The sequence below is a fragment of the Oryx dammah genome, unplaced genomic scaffold (genome assembly GCF_014754425.2).
Source record: "Oryx dammah isolate SB20612 unplaced genomic scaffold, SCBI_Odam_1.1 HiC_scaffold_22, whole genome shotgun sequence".
NCBI classification, from domain to species: Eukaryota; Metazoa; Chordata; class Mammalia; order Artiodactyla; family Bovidae; genus Oryx; species Oryx dammah.
The window spans coordinates 21,648,213-21,659,810 of NW_024070206.1; positions in this window are offsets into that span (position 1 = coordinate 21,648,213).

The following is an 11,598-nucleotide window of genomic DNA, read 5'->3' on the forward strand; positions in this document are numbered from 1 at the left end:
TGGCTTGCATGCCCAGTCGTGTCCAACTCTTTGCACCCCTGTAGGAACCCACCCGGCTCCTCTGTCCACAGAATTTCCTGGGCAAGAATACTGGAGTGGGGTGCCATTTCCTACTCCAGAGGGTCTTCCTGACCCAGGGGTCGAAACTCATCTCCTCTGCCTCCTGCATTCACAGGCGGATTCTTTACCACTGGCGCCACCTTGGAAGCCCTGGACAGTGTATCCTCATAGCTTATTTTATGCATAATAGTTTATACTTCTTAATCCTTACCCCTATATTGTCCCTCCTCCCTCTCTCTCCCCACTAGTCATCTCTCTAGTTTGTTCTCTGTGTTTGTGAGTTATCTTTTTTGTTATATTCACTAGTTTGTTGTATCTTTTAAATTTCACACAGAAGTGATATCATACAGTATCTGCCTTTCTCTGTCCGACTTGTTCCACTTAGCACGGTGCCCTCTGGGTCCATCCATGTTGCTGCAAACAGCAAACTTCATTCCTTGTTTATGGCTGAGTGGTGTTAGCCTGTTTGCTTTGCATTGCGTCTCTGTTCCTATATTTTGATATTTGTCTTCCTAGAGTACCCCTCTTTTTACCCACATCCTGCACGCCCAGGCTCATCGCAGAATCCAGAACTGTCTTAATGGAAGTATAATTGACATATGACGTTGTATTACGTTCAGGTGTACCACATAATGATCCATTATTTGTAAACATTGTGAAATGATCCCAACAAGGAGTCTAGTTAACACTCATTGTCATGCACAGTTACAGAATCTTGTTTTCTTGTGATGGGAACTTTTAAGATCTTCTCTCTTAGCATCTTTCAAACAAGCAACATCGTGTTAACTTTAGTCACCATGGTGTACATTTTGTTGTCAGGGCATTTATTTCATAACTTGAGGTGTGTGGGTTTTGCCCACTTCACCCATGTTGCTTATCTTCACCTCTGCAACCCCTACTCCATTCTCCTTATCTATGAGCTCCTTTTTTGTTTGTTTTCAGAACCCCCAGTTTAGCCCCCATCACTGCAGCTCCTTGAACAAAGCTTAGTCCCACAAACCAAGTCTATTTCATCTCTCAGAGGAGACCTCACCTCAAACAATGATAATTGAGCTTTTAAAAGGGTTGCCTCCAGAGAGAAATACATTTTACTATCCCCACTCCTTTCCTTCTCAGGAGATCCTTCTGTGGGGAGAATGCTAGTTCTCCTTACTTCCATTTCCCCTGCATCCTCTGGTTTGTCCCTGCGGAGCTGAGTAACCACTGAAGGCATTATAATAGCTCATTTGGGCCCGATCCTCAGAGCACACTTCATGCTGAACAGCAGTGAAAGAATGAGGAAATAAAAAGATGTTTTGATTAAAAGCCGAGAGAGTAATTAAACACCGAGTCGACATCATGCATAAGTCCATAATGGAAAGCAAGGTCGTGAGTTTAAGAACAATGAGAGTCCACGTAACATCCTCAGACCCAAGCAGAGCTTCATGAAAGATTGAAGTCTCAAATTATTGTGAAATTTTAGGACGATAAATTTTTTAATGGCTCAGAAAATAAAAAATAGAGGCAAAAAGACAAAAGTTCAGTCAAGGGAAATATACAGCCCCATCTGAGACAGTTGCTTCAAACAGGAAATGTAAAATAGGCATGGTGTGTTATTGAACTTACATGTTTGATTAAATTATAAGCTGGAATCTCATTTTAAAACTCCTCCAATGGCCTATTACTGTTTTAATTTCAGATTTGGCGTGAACCATGTTAGCAGAACAAAGCTCCCCACCCTGTCAAGGTGAAGCCCTGAGTTGGAGGGATTCTACATCCAGTTTTAAATTCTTGTTCGAGTAGGATTTGCAGGCAGAGAGCTTGGGATCAAGTCCTGGTCTGTCACTTTCTAGCTGTGTGACCTGGCGCCAACCACTTAACATCTTTAAACCTCAATTCCCTCCTCTGAGAGACAGGGGTAATAATAATTTGGGATTGCTTTGAAGATTAAATGAGATGAAGCAGGTAAACCGTTTAGCTCAGCTCTTGGCAGAAAGTAATCGGTGAATGTTAGTGATGATGAGTACTATTACAATTACCCTTCTACTAGTTTCATGATCTGATAAAGCAAGTTTTCAGTCTGGCTGAGTTTTTTCTGAGGATTAGACTATGTACAACAGTGGCCCAGATTTGGGCTCCAATAAGTGATAATATTGGGGCTTCCCTTGTAGCTCAGTCGGTAAAGAATCTGTCTGCAAGGCCAGAGACCCGGGTTTGATTCCTGGGTTGGGAAGATCCCCTGGAGAAGGAAATGGCAACCCACTCCAGTATTCTTGCCTGGAGAATCCCATGGACAGAGGGGCCTGCCAGGCTACAGTCCATGGGGTCACGAAGAGTGGGGCACGACTTAGCAACTAAACAACAAATATAATATCAACATAATCATCATCGTGATCTGCCTGGGCCATTACTTGATTTTCAAGTGTTTGCATTTTAGCTGAAAGGAAGGGAGTTAAGATGCCTCTATACTTAGAATGAGAAAGACAAACACCATATGATATCACTTACATGTGGAATCTAGACTATGACTACAAATGAACTTATCTACAAAATAGAAACAGACTCACAGACATAGAGAACAAACTGTGGTTGCCAAGGGGGAGGGGGTAGGCAAGGGATGGGCCAGGAGTATGGGGTTAGCAGATGCAAGCTATTATAGAGAGAATGGTTCAATAACAAGGTCCCACTGTATAGTACGAGGAACTATATTCAATATCCTGTAATAAACCACAATGGAAAAGAATATGAAAATGAGTATACATATCTATATATATGTATATGCTGCTGCTGCTAAGTTGCTTCAGTATTAAGTATGGGAAATGGTTTAGAATTTTTGCAGTTACGAATTATGTCCAACTAAGTCAATTTTATTTGCACATTAGCACATGTCCTGTGGTTGCACAGTCTTATCTCTTGTGCTTGTCCCCTCGCAGGCTCTAGGCAGGCACCCAGGCTTCTTCTCCAGCCCAAGCAGGACCTGTGTTCCACTGCTCAGAATTCTGGTCTTTTCAAATCCCTGTGCACTGCCTACTGCCCCAGCTAAGTTCCTGAGGGAGGCACTTGTTGGAGTGGCTGTAAATTGATGGGATCTTGACAACCCCATACCCCTACCCCCCTGTCTAGAGACTAGACTTAAAGAAAGCAGTTGCCCAACTTCCTGTCTGGTTTCCCTACCAGGTTTTGACGTCATAAGTCCAACAGAGAGAGCTCAGAACCAAGGAAAGGATGCTGAAGGAGAAATTTTAAAATTTGGTTGAGTTTAAACCAAAAATTACTGCAAAATCTATGATCTGAATTGTCTTTTTAAGGAAGGTTTTGTGTATGTTTTCCATTTCCAGGCAGCTATGAGAGCTTGAGAAAGACTTCAATTTAGTTCTAAGAAAACAAAAAGTTATTTTTTTGTACACCTCGGTTTGGTTAAAAATCATGCAGGCTCCATCTCCAGAACTTTTTAGAACTCAAAAACAAAATTAATGAAAACATGATGGGAAAGAAAGCAAAACATGTTTTCTTTTTTTTGAAAGGGAAAGAAAACCTTTGCCGTGGTTTGTGGCTCTATAAAAATTTGTGTATTTGGTTCAATTTGTTCTGCAGTTCAGTAAATTGGAGCAGCTTGTTTTGGCTTTTGGTTCAGTTCACATCCCTGTAAATTTGTCCTTTGAGAAGCAAATATGCTCCCAAAGAATAAGTCTAGAATAGTACCTTTGTTATTGTTGTTCAGTTGCTAAGTCATGTCCGACTCTTTGTGACCCCATGGACTGTAGCACGCCGGGCTTCCCTGTCCTTCACCATCTCCCAGAGTTTGCTTAAATTCATGTCTGTTGACTGGTACCTTATGCCCCACAAAATCTCCTCTATCAACTTGTCAGCATATGAAATACAAGGTGTAGAATCAAATGTGCTCTCAGAGGCTTCTGTCTCCATGTGTGGACTTGTGGCCTCAGGGAAGCCCAGTCTCATTCCCATCCTGAGATATTCTCTTGTGCCCCCAGGTGAGCTGGATTCACTGAGAAGCTACTGCAGCTTAACCTTAGGGCATCTCACTTGCTCAAGATACTTCCAAGGCACCAAACAAGTCCCTAGTGATGAGCTCACATTGTAGAATTTTTTAAAAAATGAAATGTATAAAGGTAAGGAAATAATTTTCGCTACAATCCACTTGACTTCCCCTCCAATCGCTCTTCCCCCCAGTTCAAAAGGCATTGGAGCAGCTAAACATCATGGTGGGGTGGGGGGCATATGGGAAGAATTTGGACAAGATACGCATCTTGTTTGGAAGATTCTCTGTCACTTCCATGGATAATTAAATCATTGCCAGCCATCCTGGGGTGGCTTCCAGGATGACTTGACACTCACCATATTCCATGATTAGTGCCACGATGTGGAGGTGCAGAACTGGAGGTCAGATTGAGATATAAATGCATCATAGGGCTCCTGGAACCAGAAGCAAAACTTTGGAAAGTTCTTTCAGCTGTTAGATAATGGTGGTACATTGCTTGCACGTTTGGGTATAATAAGTCTTCCCACTCTGCACACTCACTCTTTCACATTGTTTTTGCTGCACTTCCCATGAAGAAATGGTGTCTGTTTCCCAATGTCTTGCATTCAGGCTACACATGAGACTTAGTTTGACCAACAAAATATAGCGGAAGTGATGGATTCAGTTTCTAAAGGTTGGTGAGTTGTTTAGGCTGAGGGCATTCAGAGTCCACTCTCTCCCTATTTCTATCATATGAAGAAGTCCAGGCTAGCTCCCTTGAGGATGAACATCCATAAGGAAAGAGATGTCCAGCTGACAGCCAATGCCAACCAGTGGAGCCATCGGACGACTGCAGCTCCAGGAGTGATGGCAGGTGAGACCAGCAGAACCACCCAGCTGAGCCCAGCCCAGCTCGCTGACCCAGAGAATCACGAACAAATATAATATCCATTGTTCAAAGTAGTTTTGTTTAAGAGTGACTTGTTATACTACAACAGATAACTAACTCATACAGGTAAAATTGTACACAGTAGATTTGGTTTTCATCCATGCATAGTAAAATCGGAAGTGGTCTTCTGTCTGGGGTGTTCTCAACAATGCCTTGTATAAAATTATAAGTCATACATTTTCCTTTGTTACTTTCCATCCTTCCTTCTTTCCTTGTCTTTCTCTTTTTTTTATAGTAGAAAATAAAGTTAAAGATCACTCAAACCTCTTAAAATGCAATTTGTAAAGATATAAAGTTTTAGTATAAGAAGTAAGAACTCATAGACTTGTTATTTGAATGTATAAGAAGAGAATCTTCTCTTGTGATCTTTAACTTTATTTTTTACTATTAAAAAAAACACAAACAAAAATCAGGTTAAAAAAATAAATAGCAAACCCTAATAGAGCACACCCTTGTTATATGCAGAGTACATCATAAGAAATGCTGGGCTGGAAGAAGCACAAGCAGGAATCACGATTGCCAGGAGAAATATCAATAACCTCAGATATGCAGATGACACCACCCTTATGGCAGAAGTGAAGAAGCACTAAAGAGTCCCTTGATGAAAATGAAAGAGGAGAGTGAAAAATTTGGCTTAAAGTTCAACATTCAGAAAACTAAGATCATGGCATCTGGTCCCATCACTTCATGGCAAATAGATGGGGAAATGGTGGAAACAGTGACAGACTTTATTTTGGGGGGGCTCCAAAATCACTGCAGATGGTGACTGCAGTCATAAAATTAAAAGACGCTTACTCCGTGGAAGGAAAGTTATGACCAAACTAGGCAGCATATTAAAAAGCAGAGATATTACTTTGCCAGCAAAGGTCTGTCTAGTCAAAGCTATGGTTTTTCCACTGGTCATGTATGGATGTGAGAGTTGAACCATAAAGAAGGCTGAGTGCTGAAGAACTGATGCTTTTGACCTGTGGTGTTGGAGAAGACTCTTGAGAGTCCCTTGGACTGCAAGGAGATCCAACCAGTCCATCCTAAAGGAAATCAGTCCTGAATATTCATTGGAAGGACTGATGTTGAAGCTGAAACTCCAATACTTTGGCCACCTTATGTGAAGAACTGACTCATTTGAAAAGACCCTGATGCTGGGAAAGATTGAAGGTGGGAGGAGAAGGGGACAACAGAGGATTATGTGGTTGAATGGCATCACTGACTCAATAGACAGGAGTTTGAGTAAATTCTGGGGATTGGTGATGGACAGGGAGGCCTGGTGTGCTGCAGGCCATGGGGTCACAAAGAGCTGAACACGACTGAGTGACTGAACTGAACTGAACTGAATAGAGCACAATTCTGCAGTGTAGATGGTTTTTACTTTCAAGCCAATAAAAAGAAGAAAAAAAGAACTAGGAAATTGTTCCAGAGAAAAGAAGCAAAAGGAAAACTGACAATTAAAGGTAATATATATGATACTTGATTGGATCTTGAACCAGAAAAAATTAATTTTCTTATTTTATTATGAGGACATTAGTGGGATGATTCTGAAATTTGAATAAGGTCTATAGAGTAGATCACAATGTTGTATCAATGTCAACTTTATGCTTTGAAAATCATTTCATGGTCATATAAGAGAAAGTCATTTTTAAAAAGAAATACATAGTGAAGTATTTAGGAGCAAAGAAGCAGGATGTCTATATCTTACTCTCCAATGTGTATACAAATGTGTAAGAAAATGTGTATAGAAATATAGCTTTATATATATATATATATATAAAAAACCAAATAATAAAGCAAAAGAAGTAAAATATTATTATTGGGGAATTATGGGCTAAGAATATATAGGAATTCTTTGTACCATTTTGAAACTTTTCTCTGTCCAAAATTATTTCAAATTAAAGTGTTGATTTTTTTTTAAGTAATGGGAAGATGAAACAAAAGTGGTAAAGATGAACAATTAAATAAATTGAAATTATTCTTTCAGTGTGGAGCAAACTGTAAGAACCACATGGTGAGTCGACAAGAAGAAAGGAAATTGAAGTTTTAAACAGGAGCAGACACATTTTAATACCTAAAATTAACAAAAGAACTGAGGGATTTACCCAAGATGTGTTTAGGAGGTAGGCAAGTATAGTTAAAGGCAGCAATTGGAGAAAACAAAAGCATTTCACTTTTGTGCTCCGAGCTCAGATTGTTCAATGCACGAGTCTTGCTCTATGACCTTACCTGGAATCTGGAAGAGAATCCTGAAAGCAGAGGGCTGAAGAAAAAGAGGATATAGAATCTATTTCTTCACAGGTGTTACTAGCAGAGGGTGGTGTAGCCGAGGAGATGCTGCTTTCAGGAGTCAGAATGCCAGGATTTACGTTCAGCCCCCGCTTTGCCCTTGGCTCTGGAGACATCACTCAACTCACTGGATCTCGGCTCAGTTATCTATAGATTCAGAGGCAGTAAACCAGAGACCTGGGAGTCCTCCATGCTTTATGGGCTAGGTTTTTGTTAACCTTTCTGTATGTTTGTGGTTGATGTTTATCCTTTTCAACTGTTTTGAGTCATGAGATTAGCATCAGCAGTGGAAGAACACAGACTTCTGTTTGCTGACCTACTTCAGAGGGCCTTTGGTGTCTCCTGGTTAAAAATAATTTGCTTGGCTCCAAAAAGATGGTTGTGAAACTTTTTGACAGGACCTTATATGGAAGGACTCGACTGTGGTTAGCCGGTTTCAAATGGTGCTTGTTGATGCTGCTGAAGACAAACTCTTTCCAGAATACTCTTGTAGAAAAAGAGGCTGCTGTGCCATCTTGATTCTGAGTTCAGCCCGACTCCTACGATGACTTTCAAAGACTGATGACCTTCTCAAATCCCTCCAGCTCTTATCCTCAGGCATCCAACTCCGTGTCCTCTTCGTGTTTACTCCTCACACTTTCTCTTCTTTCCCTCCCTCTCCCTCCCCGCCCCCTGCCTCTCTCCATCTATTTTCTGTTCCATTTACTTTCACTGTCTATTCTACTCTCTGGAAGAATGCCTAGGGCTCACTGTCTTACAGACTTTCAGTAAACAGAAGAGTTTTATTGTGTCATTGGGGCTAATCTAGCTAGTTGATGGAACTGCTGAATCTGTTAAACCTGTAAATGTCATTCTTGGGATTATGGTAAGCCTTGTGATTAGTTAATAAAAACCATTACCCTGCAAAAAGCCTATTTGGCAGTTGGGTTCTCATCTTCAAGGTCCCACCTGCCCCCTCTCCCCCCATCACCCTCCTCCTCTGGCTGCTGCTCAGGGCAGGGGTCCATATCCTGGTACCTTCGCCCTGTGAAGGGAAAGTGAAAGTCATTCGGTGGTCTCCAACTCTTTGCCTCCCATGAACTGTAGGCTGCCAGGCTCCTCTGTCCATAGCATTCTCCAGCCAAGAATACTAGCCCATATGCCTCTGCCCTAGCAAGATGTCACAGTGTCCAATACTCAGCAACGATGCTGGATTCAGAAAGAGACAGAGAACTAGAAAGAGCAGGTGTACCAGATAGTAAATGTACACAGGCAGATCGGAAAGGGAGGAAGGAGAGAAGCAGGAGACTCAGTTCCTTTGATGGTGACTACCTAATTTTCCTAATGTGCTTCCTGATTTCCCTCCCCTCCCCCTGCCTCCCTCCTTCTTCTTCTTCGTCTGGCCTTTGTTAAATCTCTTTTCACATCTTTTCTCTAGGTTCTCTCATAGTTCTTTTCTCATCAGGTATTCCAGTGACCTTATCCTTTCCAGGCCTGTCTACCCGCATAGACCCCCCCATTCCACCCCCTCTGCTTAGGTAACACGTACTAACCTGGTAGCTCTTCCCAGGCACAAGGATATTTGCATTTTCAACTGGGTTTCCCTGACTTTCGGATCTTTTTAGAGACCCAGCAGTCAAGTAAGGGTTATCTGTATTTAAGAAATCACCCACTGTGATCCATTCTGGCTTGGATGAAAAACTGTAGTGTTTTATTCATTTAGCTGACAGCTCTTGGCATTTGGTTTTTATTCAATGTCATCATTTGGTAATGTTATTTTTTAATATTCCTGACTGGCTTAAAAAAAAACAATTAAGGACTTTGGAAGTATGAAACAGTAATCAAAAGTCAGTATTTTTAAAAATTATGAAATGGAAATGAGATAGAGCCTAAATAAATAGTGGCAGATGGTAGAGGACTGGAAATCAGAATGATGGAGAAGAGGACAAAGGAGCCTTAACCAAGGAAAAGAAACATCTGTGCACATTTAGTATCTTAATTCAGGTGGATGTCAAGGAGTGTCAGCTGTGAATGAAACAAGGGAAGCGAGATGTCCTCATTCATATATCACCAACCATCAGGGAAATGCAAATCAAAACTCACATCTCTTAGGATGACTGTTATCAACAAGATAAGAAATAACCTTTGGCCAGGATTTGGAGGAAAGAGAACCCATGTGCACTGTTAATGGGAATGTAACGTGGTGCAGCTAGCATGGAAGGAAATTCCTAAAAAAAAATTAAAAGTAGAAGTACCTAGCAATCCTACTTCTGGGTATTTATCCAAAGAGAATGAATACAGGATGTTAAAGAGGTCTGTGCTTTCCCATGTTCACTGTCGCCCAAATATGGAAATAATTTAAATGTCTGTCATTGGATAAATGGATAAAGAAGATGTGGTATGCACTCATTTGATGGAATACTATCCAGCCACGAGTAAGGAGGACAACCTACCATTTGTGGCAACATGCATGGATCCTGAGAACATTATGCTAAGTGGAATAAGTCAGAGAAAGACAAATATTGTGTGACATCACCTATATGAGGGATATATGACATAACCCAGAGCCACATATTCAGGGCTCAGTCTCAAAGAGGAGTCAGACAAGGTACATAAACACAAGGAACACAAAGATTGAGTCCTAACTGTAGCCAGGTGAAGAGATGGGGAAGAGTTTGCTTCCTGGTACCTTGGTCCCTATGCTTCGTAGGGTCTCACTCCCACCAAAGGCTTGTCTCTACTCCTGAACACCTTCCTAAGCTTCGCTTTCGAGGGAGGGCACAGTTGAGCACCATGCCTATCTACACCCGGAAGATACAGCCCTTTCTTTAGCTAAGTTTCCATTAAGGAGAAGTTACTGCATGATTTGACTGGCAGTTCAAAGAATAAGCAGAAGTCTGAAAATCAACTCATAGCAGATCTGGAGTCTGCGGGGACCACCAGTGTCCCCGTAAAAGTTGGTGGTAGCCTCTTATGAAACATTCATTGGGATTGCAGTTTTGAAAACGACAAATCAATTTAAAGTAATGTTTATTCTGGTAGACGGAGAAACACAGCTAGCCTCACACCCATCCCAGGCTGACATTTCCCTGAACCCCCTAGCTTCGTCCTTTCAGTGTGTGGCAAATGTGTGACACAAATGTAGCAGAACTGAATGCTCCTGCAACAGTGCCAGACACTTTGCAAGGGCTGGCACAGCAGTCCACATGCCCAACATAAATAAAGCATCAGCGACCACAGGACAACAGAAGGCGTAAATGAACAGAGATGCGCACAAGAGTCAGGTTGTTTAAGATCATCCCTGAGTGGATGAAGCTATTGGCTTCATCATTTTTTCCCAGGCCAGGGCTGAATGGTTGAGTAGGAAGCTTTGGGAAGTCCCTAGCAATCAGGGAAGGATCCCAGACATGCAGAACTTCCAAGCAGCAAACCCAAGCTGTCTTGCTGGGGAAATAGTTTTTTGGGAGGCTTAGGAAATGAATGGAGGGAGAAGCATAAGGCAAAAGAGAAACGGGTAAGGGTGTCCTCTTTGTCAAAGTGAAATCCTCAAGTCTCAGAAAACTTTTACTATTTGAAATGTGGTGCTGGAGAAGACTCTTGAGAGTCTCTTGGATTGCAAGGAGATCAAATCAGTCAATCCTAAAAGAAATTAACCCTGAATATTCATTGGAAGGACTGATACTGAAGCTGAAGCTCTAATACTCTGGCCACCTGACGTGAAGAGACGACTCATTAGAAAAGACCCTGATGCTGGGAAAGACTGAGGACAGGAGGAGAAGCAAGTGGCAGAGGATAAGATGGTTGGATGGCATCACTGACTCAGTGGACATAAGTTTAAGCAAACTCCTGGAGATAGTGAAGGACAGGGAAGCCTGGCATGCTGCCGTCCATGGGGTGGCAAAGAATCAGATATGACTTGGTGATTGAACAACAACAACTGCATTTGACTCTAAATCCATAGAAGGTCATGGTTCATGCAAAGTCTAATGGCACCAAGCCTGATGTTTCACAGGTAGGAGGAAACTGCTGAAGGTATTGAACTATTTTTATCTTTAACTTGATTAATTCTTTCTTCCTGCTTTCCCCCAAACCCTGGATTCTCCTTTAACATGACTTTGGTTTCATGAAATCCTAACATCTGATTAGAAGTGGAAAGGCAGGCAGAGAAGACAGAATTATGTAAACTGAAATTAGTATAAATAGTAAATTTGAGGACTTCCCTGGTGGCTCAGATGGTAAAGAATCTGCCTGCAATGTGGGAGACCTGGGTTAGATCCCTGGGTTGGGAAGATTCCCTGGAGGAGGGCATGGCAACCCACTTCAATATTCTTGCCTGGAGAATCCCCATGGACAGAGAAGCTTGGTGGGCTAAAGTCCA